Source organism: Rhea americana, unplaced genomic scaffold (assembly GCF_003343005.1).
Source record: "Rhea americana isolate MKP2758 unplaced genomic scaffold, rheAme1 scaffold_290, whole genome shotgun sequence".
In the NCBI taxonomy this organism is placed as follows: Eukaryota; Metazoa; Chordata; class Aves; order Rheiformes; family Rheidae; genus Rhea; species Rhea americana.
In genome coordinates, this window is record NW_028186413.1 from 880,316 (window position 1) to 892,665 (window position 12,350).

Sequence of the window (12,350 nt, forward strand, 5' to 3'; positions counted from 1 at the left end):
TTTTTTTTTTTGAATCCTTGGGAATCTGGCAAATTCCTTGGAATGTTGTGAGACACCATTGACAGAAAGATCACTAACGTGCCTGCAAAATTTATCTTGGGTATCAGCAGGGAGATATAAATGATGTGGCAAGTTGTAATGATTCATTAAAAATTTTGTGTCTGGTTATATAGCCCTGAAAATCATAGTTTTGTTTAAAAGAAGAAAATAATACCAAGTCTCTTTTGTCATCTATTTTGGTATGAAACATATCTGCTGAATTTTAAAATAAAGAGAATTTATTTCTGAAAAAAAAAAATGTTCTCAGAAGTTCCATTACTTTATAGTAGAAAAAGAAAAAAGGAAGACTAAATGATCACAAATCAGTGCAATGAGAGGTTAAGGCTACAGCATAAAATAAAGCAAAACCTGACCCACTTAAAATGAACAGATGTGTCATCCAAACCAAATACACTACTCTTTATACCTATAGAAAAGACAGTTTTGATGCTAAGCAGAGCTCACTCATAACTGCTTCCTGAGTAGGACTTGTGGAAATTAAAGGCTTCTTAATCCTCAGTGGGTAAAAGCATGGTTAAATAAACAAATGCAGATAGGTTATCCGTGGTAGCTAAAGGGCATCGCTAGACATGGGGCTTCTGAGGCTACTGGGAGCTCTTTAGCTCATTTGAGCCCCCCAGAAGTCAGGAGTCCAGCGTATGTGATAAGGCAGCTGCTCTGGAAGGATTTCTAAGGCAATTTCTAGGAAAGTCAAAAGCTCAGGTACAGGCAGGAGTTGGGGAGCCGCTCTGCCCTGCAGGTGCAGCCCAGTCCTGGAACTGGGCTAGGTGTTGTAGAGTTTCACAACATTGTGACAGATGAAACAAAAAAAAAAAATAAATTACCATAAAGGGCAGCATTTGAACTTCAGTAACTTTATAGTTAACTTTAGTAAACTAAGATAGCCATGATGAAGATAAGCACCAGCAGCCAGAAATCCCAAACTGTTTTAAACTAGCATAAGTAGCAACCAGCTGTTGTCCAGCGTAGTGTGATGCCAACCAACCTAATCTACTTAGGGACCAACAATCTATAAAGTAGTGGCATGATAACACAAAAAGAGGGTTGCTTACATGAGCAAGTGATGGGCGTATCTTTTGAGATGCCAAACGGTACCAGGACCCACCGTGAGGTTACTGAACTGGCCATCTAATGCCCTAGGACTTAAGAGAATATGTATATAACCACTGATCTAACCCTTTCCCTGCAATGGCCCTTAATGCTCTGAACATTATCTATCTGAGATCAAATAAATAGCCTTTAACACTGCTCATGTTGCCTGAAGTGACTTGTTATTGCAGCAATTGACTGTAACAGTTGAAAATAATATGAGCTCTGATTTTCCTACCTTTGTATGTTGAGTTTCTGCTAGATTTTTAACAATCTTTTTCACTGTTACTTTAGAAATCGAGGAAATACAGTATACAAGTTGGAGATTAATTATTTTGTGAAATAGGAAGCAGAGACTCATCTGCCATCTCTAACATGCAGCATCTCCTTGTCATCTCCCTGCTGACAAGGGATACAGAGAAGGCAGAATTACTGAATGCCTTCTTTGCTTCAGTCTGCACTGCTAAGGGCAGCCCCCAGGAATCCTGCAGCCTGGATGTGAGGGAGAAAGTCCAGAGAAGGGAAGACTTTCCTTTGGTTGAGGAGAATAGGATTAGAGACTTTCTGGGCAGGCTAGACATCCACAAATCCATGGGCCCAGATGGGATGCACCCACAGGTACTGAGGGAGCTGGAGGATGTTGTTGCCAGGCCGCTCTCCATCATCTTTGAAAGGTCCTGGAGAACTGGAGAGGTGCCTGAGGACCGGAAGAAAGCCAATGTCACTCCAGTCTTCAAAAGGGCAAGAAGGAGGATCCAGGAAATTACAGGCCGGTCAGCCTCACCTCCATCCCTGGAAAGCTGATGGAACAGCTCATTCTGGATGTCATCTCCAGACATATGGAAGAAAAGAAGGTGATCAGGAATAGCCAGCATGGATTTACCAAGGAGAAATCCTGCTTAACCAATCTGAGAGCCTTCTATGATGAAATGACTGGCTGGGTAGGTGAGGGGAGAGCAGTGGACATTGTGTACCTTGACTTCAGCAAGGCTTTTGACACTGTCTCCCATAACATCTTCCTAGAGAAGCTCAGGAAGTGTGGGTTAGATGAGTGGACGGTGAGCTGGATTGAGAACTGGTTGAAAGGTAGAGCTCAGAGGGTCATCATCAGAGGCGCAGAGTTTAGTTGGAGGCCTGTGGCTAGCGGAGTTCCCCAGGGCTCAGTACTGGCTCCCATCTTGTTCAACTTCATCATCAATGACCTGGAGAAAAGGACGAGTGTCTCCTCAGCAAGTTTGCTGATGATACCAGACTGAGGAGTGGCTGAGACACCAGAGGGCCTCATACACCAGTGCAGGCTAGGGGTTGACCTGCTAGAAAGCAGCTCTGCAGAGAAGGACCTGGGAGTGCTGGTGGATGACAAGTTGACCATGAGCCAGCAATGTGCCCTTGTGGCCAAGAAGACCAATGGTATCCTGGGGTGCATTGGGAAGAGTGTTGCCAGCAGGTGGAGGGAGGTGATCCTGACCCTCTACTCAGCCCTGCTTGAGGCCTCATCTCGAGTCCTGTGTCCAGTTCTGGGCTCCCCAGGACAAGAGACACTTGGAGCTACTGGAGAGAGTCCAGTGTAGGGCTACAAAGATGATCAGAGGGCTGGAGCATCTGCCCTGAGGAACGGCTGCGAGAGCTGGGCCTCTTCAGCCTGGGGAAGAGAAGACTGATTGGGGATCTTATCAATGTGTACAAGTACCTGAAGGGAGGGTGTCAGGGGGGAGGGACAAACTCTTTTCAGTTGTCCCATGTGACGGGACAAGAGGCAATGGGCAGAAACTGAAGCACAGGAAGTTCTGCCTGACCGTGAGGGGGAATTTCTTCCCTGTGAGAGTGACAGAGCCCTGGCCCAGGTTGCCCAAAGAGGTTGTGGAGTCTCCTTCTCTGGAGATAATCAAGGCCCACCTGGATGCAACCCTGTCCAACATGCTCGAGGTGACCCTGCTGAGCAGGGAGGTTGGACTAGCTGATCTCCAGAGGTCCCTTCCAACCTTACTGATTCTATCATTCTATATCTTTGAACTTTCTTGGAAAAGGAGTATGGCATGGGAAAGCCTGTTGCTTCTCAACGTTATGGAAGGAGCAAGACAAGCTTTCTGGTAATATTAAAATAGCTATTTTACTTGGTATATTTAAGTGATTGTCTTCTAAAACAAAATATTTCTCTTTCTGTACACATACTTGGAGGAAGATACTGTTTTACCTGAAGCATAAAATCAGATTTAGAAAGGGAAACACTCAGTCAAGCTACAAGGACCTTATCTCTGTAGAGCTATGCAACCACGGACTTTTATTGCTAAGAACTACCAAAGAGCCCTCCCTTTCAGCAGCATGTAGCAGACCTAGAAAACTGAGGGAAAAATCTCAGTCTCATTATCAATAAATTATCAATTTTGTTTTCTGTAGCTCTGAGAAAGTGAAATGTCAAACCTCCCTGGTGAGTCATAAGAGAGAAAAATACATATATATATTAAAAAAGGGAGATTTTCTTCTGAATACTTTTAGTGCAAGAAATAAATCTTTTCCTAACCGTTTTTGTAACCAAGTCTTTTCCATAACCATTACAAATAGAAATACTTACTTAAGAACAGACCATGGATTAGGTCCAAAATAAGATGGAATCCAGGAAGTTAGACAGACTAGGGGATTTTCAGCTTGAAAAACTTGCAAACATCTTCACAGAGCAAACCGAGGATTTCTCTGTGTAGGTGAAGGAAGCAGGGAAAGCATTGGGGCCAGCAGGACTGAATATAAGCAAAGGTCGAAGGAAATCTTTTCAGGATGAGGTGGGTGCCCACAGCATTTCTCTGACATGCACTGCAAGACCACAGAGGTTTTGAAGCTGACCAGCTGTCACGGTTCACAAACGGGCTAACATCTGAAGCGTCACATCTAACTTGCTGCCCACGCCGCAGCTAAACTAATTTTATCAGAGCTATGTTAAAGCTCCCGCTCCCCACTTGCTTCCCACTCACCCTGCCGGAGCTCGGACGTGGTTGTCTCTCGGTTACAATGACTTTTAGATATCTGCCCTGGGGTGGGAAACCACCACAGCCACTTCAGAAGCGCCGTACGGCTTAGAGCCCCCGGTGCACGGAGGGGGCCGTGCACAGCGCGGCGGCCGCAGCGCGAGCGGCGTAGCGCGTGGCATCCCATCTCCGGCGGGTCGGGTGGCCTAGTCCGAACAGATTCGGTCGCTCAGAAAGTGATTTCGGTTGAGGATTAGCTGTTCTGAACGGACTGCTCGGTTGGGTCTTCTCCRAAAAAGCTGAATAACTAGCTTTCTGTTTAAGAACAAAGAAAATAGCAGTAAAATATCTTACATTGTGTATACAGGAGAAAGAAAAAAAAGTTCTTCTCCAGAATGTATATGACTGATATTTTTGAGGGTAACATTTAGGAAGATACGTCCATTAGAGGTTCAGTAGGGCTTATTCTGTCACAACGCTAACACAGCTATGAAAACTCTGACTCCACGTGCCTAGCAAATTTACATTAAAAAATTGGCTTTTAAAGTCTCCATTCACCATCTCCGCAGAACAGAACTATTTGTGAATATAGTAACTCCTTCTTGCCTTCTCCCCAGATGATACCTGAGAATGGCATTTTTCCTTGCTACCCCATCTCCCTGGGACCTCAGGCCTATGCTGGGAATTTAAATGGATGTTCCTAGATGCTGAGCAGTCTGCAAATTATATTTATCTAGAGAAAGAAGAAGTCATTTTGAATTTTGTGAAAAGAAATATGATGTTATGAATTGAGAGTCAGGAAATTCTGTATCTTACGCTGACAGAACACTCCAAAAGCTGCAGCTGAAGCAGCTGTCACAGTGTTGGAGACAGATAGCAACTGTGAACTTTCATCCCTGTTTTGTCCCTCAAAGCTGCCTGTATATGTGAGCATATATTCCCACACATATATACATATAAACAGACAGCCATTAATGGCAAGGACCCTATCACCTGAGAGCCTAAAGCCTAAGGGAATGACCTGCATTTCACAGGACGATGAACTTTTTTTTTTTTTTTTTTTTTTTTTTTTTTTTTTCAATTGAATAAACTAATTACTTTTAGGTGGTAAGCAGGAAAATCTCTAATCTCTAAGTTGTTGGTAGACAAGTGATGAAAAATGGAGTGCAGATCCTTGAGGAGGATACAGCTGAGGCATACAGCATAAGCTGACATTAATAGCTCAACAGGCTAGAGGAAATCAGTGAAGGGATGGTTAGCATATATTGCAATTAATAAAAATTAACAAAATATATCTATTGTGTATGTCTTTTCTCCTCTCCCTAATATTTCCTCTGATATTTTACAGATTTTAAAGATTTTTTTAAATTGATATTAATCATTAATATCATAATTGGATAGATATTATTAAAAGTCAATGTAAAAGCATTATAATGTATAAATATGTGTATATATATGTATGCATGTATGTATTTATGTATGTAGAAGCTGTTATTGTGTAGGGTGAGCTGTCAGTAATCCAAGAGTACAAACGTGCAAAAGTGAAGAGTCACAGAGTGCTTGCAGGTGCCCCTGAGAGTACAAGATAGCAGGGGCCTTGAAAGCCCAGGAGCAGGATGGTACCAGAAGCCCCAGAGCAATACACACAATAACCAATTACAAATGCAAAATTGTGACAACAACCTAATGATGTCCCCGTAACTCAGGGCAGAGATGGAGCTGTCTTTAGGGAGTATATATATGACCACAACGAAAGCACCAACTTGGTGGGCACCATTCCTCCAGTCAAGTACGCAGAATTGATCACTCTGGTATCCTGTAATGCTGCATATGTAAGTATCACCTTACCAGCTTTAAAGGGAAATAAATCTCTAATGCCTGTATTTGTGTTTGATTTAATATCCTGCCTTTGAGTCTTGACTGTAATTGAGATACAACAAATCATAGCTTGATGATTATGGACAGAGATGGAGAGTAAGAAACAAGTTCAAATGCAATCTCCAGGACATACTTTTTTTTCCTCTCTAATTTACACATCTCTAGTGTAAGGAAGATCAGAAGAAATAAATGGAAGTATGAAGCAGAAGAATATGGCAAGTGGGGGGGGGTCAGAAAATATCTTCTAAATATTTTCAGGAATTCCAGTAGTTGTTCAGTTATCTGCTTGCCTTTATGCATATCAAGTGCATATCCCATAAAATAGGTAGATTCTAATCTTWAAAATTCTGTTCACTTAAAACAGTGTGTTACAAATGGAAAACACTATTGCAACATATCTGGTATTCAAGGGAGAGAGTGTAGCAGCTCTAAAGGAGCACTTACTAAGTCTGTCTTTAGGTTTCTGTGAGGATTAATGGCTTGTATTCCCCAGGGGATCCTGCTCAGTTTATAACATCACAGAAATACTGAAGGGGTATTGATATATTGAGAAAGTTCACACATTTGAGAACAAAGTAACAACAAATTCAGCTGAATGAAAAGCCAGGTTTTCCCCCTTTCCCTACCCCCTTCCCCCAACCTGTTGTCATACACTAGAAGACAGTTGTAAGAGAAAAGGGGAGATACTAAAGAAGGAGCASGATAGTTAAGTGACGTGACAGCTGCTAGAAAGAGATAAACCTAAATACAGACATACAGCAATGAAAAAGTAATAAAAATTACATTGTCCTCACTGCTGTCATAGTGAATTCTGCTGTTAATAGGCATAGAGAGATGATAGATGCAATTTTTTGTTGGGTCAGTGATCACCCATGTACCTGCTTTATGGTTGCTCTCTTCCTGAGATATTCAAGACCATGAATCYGTACTCTTTCACCAGTGTTTTATTTCCCCTTGCTGAGGTTACTGATGCTGCAGTTTCCCATTCACTCAGCAATCAGCAGGAATTTTTTCTCATCTGACTTTCTGTCTGCTGGCCTCAGGCTAAACCAGGCTAAACACATGGTGAGTGCAAGGAAGAGGGAAAGAAAGGAAATGTAAAGCAGAGAAAGATGTTCCATTTACATACAAAGAAGAGCTGTTTAGGAAACACATCTAGTGTTTTCCCCTTCCAGCTACCCTACTGCTACTTTGGCTGCCACAATGTAGAGGAGTAAAAGACTACATCTGCGGGAAAGAGCAGCATTTCCAGTGCGCACATGTGTAGCAGAAGACAGAGGAATGAAGGAACATCTGTTGCAATAAAGCCTTCTTCCAGACCCATGGATGTACCTGGCACCTGATAGACCCATAGGAAACAGCATGATAGTTTTTCTCCTTGTGGGGGAAACTGCTTTGCATCACAAAAGATTCCCCAATTTCCAACTCTTTCTGATACTGGGGGTTAATTTCAGGCCACTCCTTAAAGGTACCTAATTTTGGAATTGTGACTATTTCTGCCCATTGCCTGCAGAGTGAGCCAGGGCCCAAAAWCCCTCCCTGAGTAGTAAATGGTATGAATCATGCAACATGTTCATAAACTTAGAAGACACAGTAGTAACAAGTTAGGACACTGTCTGGTCCACACCCTCCCTGGAGAAGAGCAGAAGGCCAAAATTCCCCCAGATGAGGCTGGAATTAAGACAAAATTTGAAAACTGGAGCTGCCTCCATGTGGCACTAGCACAGTCCTGGGGRGACAGCTGGGGAAAGCAGCCCAGATGAAACAGGGCAGGGTCAGTATTACGCAAATGTCCAAATTGGCAACTGCAGTATAAGAAGAGATCGACCTAATGCTCTTGTTTTAAAGATTTCAGCCCACAATACTAAGACGTAATCAGATCTCCTCACAGCTGGACATGATGGACAAAGGGAATACAAAGGTCACAGTCCTARGGAAGACAACAGGTTTGGAGAATTAGTGAAAGAAGCTGGAGACTTTTCTATTTTTCCATTTGAAGAGCGTTGCAACTTTGTGATAAAAGTAGAAGTGTCTCTTACACAGAAACTAGATACTGAGAAGATTGCACAGAGAATAGGACCTCAGAGGTAGGGAGGTACCCAAGAAAAAATACAGAGAAAAATAAAAGGAGGGAAAAAATGCTGTTGCATAGGCTGGGCAGCCAGGAAGGCAGGAATGRACAAGGCTGTGTATGTAAAACAGACTGAAAGCTTCCCTCTTTATGCAAATATCCACAGTCATAAAGAAAATAAAGGCAAAAACCCAACATTTTCACAACTAATTGAGAATCAGAGGCTTTAAAAATGCCTACCAAGGGTCAGCAGACATTTCTTGTCATTTTTGAAAAGGATGAGCCCTCCACCATTGCCACTGCACCGCCCCACTGTCTGTCTTTCTCACCACCCAGGCACAGCAGTGCTTGCTCACTCCCTCTTCTTGTCCTCCTGTCAGCCAGTCAAAGCAGCGGTGAAATAAAGAGAATTTCCCTTTTGCATCCAGCACCTTCCCCCTCCTCTCCTTRAGCTCAAAGCCATCCTCAGGGCCATCCTGGAGGTTTTCACCTCTCAAACATTACTTGACTATGAGGAGGGAAAACACATAGATATTGTCAAGATCCAGTCACCAAGAATTGGCTACCTACAAAGTTTTTGATGGGCCGACAATTTAAAGATGTACTCTATATATTCCTGTGTCTAAACTGGTTACTTCTATGTGTGTGACTTAAAAAAAATTTGCCATTGCTGGAAAGGGGCATCCCCCTCATACATTTGGCTAAGTCACAAAGACATCAGGTATTTCACGTTGCTGTACATGTTGCTTGTCATAAAGGCCAAGGAAAAATAACTATAGAGCATGTGACATATCAGTAGAGTAATTTCTGACCAGAACAGTTTTCAAACATTTTCCATGAAGCATATTCTGCACAACCAGCCAAGTGAATGTTCTTTAGCTCCAAAAGGTAAATTTAGCTCCTTACCAAAATTCTTTCTGGAGTAGCGCCACCTGAGAGGTCAGTTTTCTATATACTTCAGTGCTACATGGTATAATTTACGGAAATCATAGCTACAAAATTTATTAATCTCAGTAGCACCTGTCCAATACAAAAGAAAGGAAAAAAATAAAATGAGGTAGCAGGAGGTTCTGATGCACGGGAGCTCAAGGAGAATGAGAGACTGCAGGGATAGAGAAACACAAATGGAGTGGAAAGCACATGATGACGAGTTGCTGAGTCAGACATTTAAACCAGCTTCATAGTGGGTGGAAAGAATAAGTAGCTTGGGGGMATGATTTGTCACATCCTAAAGGAGATGTCTGAAACAGGTCAAATAAATTGTGCCCTAAAAGAGCTTATTTTACTCTGCTGGTTATAAGGAGAGTCTAACATGACCAGATATAGGTATCTGCAATATGTAGGGCAAAAGTGTGTGACATATTCTCTGTGTAAGGAAAAATTTATGATGGATCCCATCCAAAATATCTGCTCCAGATGTCAGGAACTGCAAGTAGGAACAAATTCACTAGYACACAGCAAGAAAAGCATATTCTAGAAATAATCTCAACCTTAGCAAGGGAGGTTATTCCCATTGCTGAAGAAGAAAAGGGCACACAATGATCAGAAAGAAGCCACAATCTTGTTTATTGTCCATGCAAGCAACATTTTGAACATAATCATAGCAACTGGACTGGAAAGGACCTTGACAGGTCATGTGGTCCACACCCCRTGCTGTAAGGCAAGATCAGTCAGACAGACTTTCTAGACCTGAACTGTTCCTGTCAAATATTTGTCTAATTTACTTTTAAAGGGCCTCYAGGGATACAGACAACATTCACTCCTGCTAGTTCAAGCTTTATTTAGCCTTACAGTTACATTTTTTTTCTTGTCTAGCTCAAATTTGCCTTACTGCAACTTATATATATTATTCTCAGTGGATGTGGAGAAGAGATTGTTTTCTTTTTTTTCAGCAGCCTTTATGGGTTGTTATTGTATCTTCCTCTAGTCTTTTCATCYTTAAGCTATTTTTTTCAGTCTTTACCTGTAAATGATGCTTGCTAGACCTGCAAGCATTCTCAYTTCTATTCTCTCTCCAGCTGGTCCACATCTTAAATGTGGTGGCTGAAAATGGATACAGTGGTCAAGCTAAGGCCTTACTTGCTTAGAGTGGAAGGAGTTTTCTATACCTCTTCTGTATAAGCATAAATGAATGGAAAACTCAATAATTCTGTAGGGATGCCAGAATCAGTAATTGTTAATTTTAAGGGGAATGTTGAAGTCAACAGTGTTTGCAGGATGTAAAATGGAAATTATTAATGATAATTCTGAAATTATTCTAGAAAGGAAAGATCTTACYTTTCTTAGGCACCTCTGGATCCTCTTGTAACTTTCAATGCATTCATTTAGCTTGATAACTGCTCTGTGAGTTATTGGGAAGTAGAGTGAACCTCATTTTGCATACAAGGGACTGAGGCTGAGAGGTTTCTGAACTCTCCAGTCTGGCTATGTATCTCYGCCACAGTCTAATTCCATATTAGAGCAAGACCCAAGACACCTCAGCTTTTCCTCCATGAAAAAGAAATGGGAGTGCAGTCTTCRAGGGAGCACAGCATGCTTTGCCCATCTTGACAGTGCAGCACAGTGTAGCTTCTCTTAAACACAGATACAGCCAGAGACTAAGGTCCAGACTTAAAAGTCATTCAGGCATTATGCTGCTCAGAACTGCAAGGTCTAATTCCATTTTATTTAGACTTAGATAACTACACATTTAAATACCTAATGATGCAGATAGATATGATGCTTTGCTTAGACACTTCCATCCTCATCACTTTAGGCATCCTGATGTCTACTGGAAATCCCAGTAGAGCTGCACTTTCAGCCACGTCTAGACCAAATAGTGGTTCACCAGCTGCCTGTAGCTCTTCTCAGGCACATTGTGTGTCACAACATTAATATTTTGCAACTGCAATATCAAAGTAATGTAACGTAATATTCAAATAACTGTTTAGAAACATTTCCTCTAATGATTAACTAAGTGTTTGCATGATTGAAGCTGAAGCACCTGGTGCTTTTAGGCATGTCATTACTAGCAAAAAGCAAGGCTTCATTCCAGGCTCTGGCATTACTCCTTGAGTATGCAGCAACTGCTTGTGGCTCCCTATTCATTATGCTAAGACTGTCGATAGACACTGCTGCAAAAAGAAGGAGTGAAGGGGAATATATAAATTTGCATAGTTTCTAAAAGTTTATTAATCTTGATAGAACAACAGGAAGTCATGCTGCAAGCCATGAAGAGCCTGTTTAAAACCATCCTCAAAAAATGCAGCTTTTTTAAGAGTCTCTGTTAATTAGGGAGAAATGAGCACTGTTAAACTGCCCAGTAGCAGATTCAGTAACACCACTGAACAGATTACTAAAACGAAGAATAATCTTTGGAAAATGTAAAYTTCAGATAGTTGGGCAGCATCCTGTCACATGTAAACTTTTTTTTKTTTGTTTGTTCCCAGGAGAGTAGTCTGAAAACTTGTTCAGCATGTGAGTGCCAACGAACACTGAGAATTCTCGATTTCAGACTTTTTCCTGGTTTCACTGATTAAGAAAATACAGACCTTTCCAAAATACTGCCTTTTTTTYCCCTTCTTTTATACTACTTACCTAAATATCTTCAATTGAATGGCTGCAAAAAATATTAGGATGTCCCGGCTTGAATGATCRCGGTGTCTCACGATTTTGTGTTTTGCACAGGGAATATCTTGTATAAACTGCCACACCGTGTTTAAAAGAGCAGATGGAAATAGGAAATAACAAAAAGTCCGCGGCTTGCGGGCTGCGTGCCTCGCTCGGAGCCGCGGCCGCGTCCCCGTCCCGGAGCCGCGTCCTGAATCCCCTCCTCGGATCCCGTCCCCGTCCCGTCCCTATCCCAGATCTCCGTCCCGCATCCCCGATGCCGTCCTGGGTTCCCGTCCCTGGTCCCCGTCCTGAATCCCCGCCTCTGTCCCGGATCCCCGTCCCGGATCCCCGTCCCCACCGAGCGCCCCCGCTGCCGCCGCCATGGCGTGAGGGGCCGGCGGGGCCGGCTGGAGCGGGGCTGGGGAGGAGGAGGAAGAGGAGGAGGAGGAGGAGGAGGATCGGGAGAGGTAAGGACGGGGGGAGGAGGGCGGGGAGGCGGGAGGTGGAGCGGGGAGGGTGGGGGAGCCACTTTCTTCCTGAGTTGAAAACCGCTCCCCCCACCGCGCTCTGTCCCCCGGGGCTTCGCAGGAGAAACTTTCTGGCGGTGGAGCCGGGCCGAGGCGCGCCAAGCCGCGCCGCGCCGCGCTGAGCCGAGCCGAGCCGAGCCGAGCCGAGCCGCGCCGATCGCAGACGGGGCGGCG

General features: G+C 43.1%; 1 protein-coding gene across 1 annotated transcript in view; it reads left to right on the top strand.

Moving 5' to 3' along the window:
- The first annotated feature begins 12,063 nt into the window (after nt 1–12,063).
- The window catches only part of DSE (dermatan sulfate epimerase), a 34,862-nt gene continuing 34,575 nt past the window's right edge, over nt 12,064–12,350 (top strand). The window contains exon 1 of the mRNA XM_085309121.1: nt 12,064–12,116. The gene's annotated coding sequence lies outside the window, so the exon portion shown is untranslated. The remainder of the gene's footprint in view (nt 12,117–12,350) is intronic.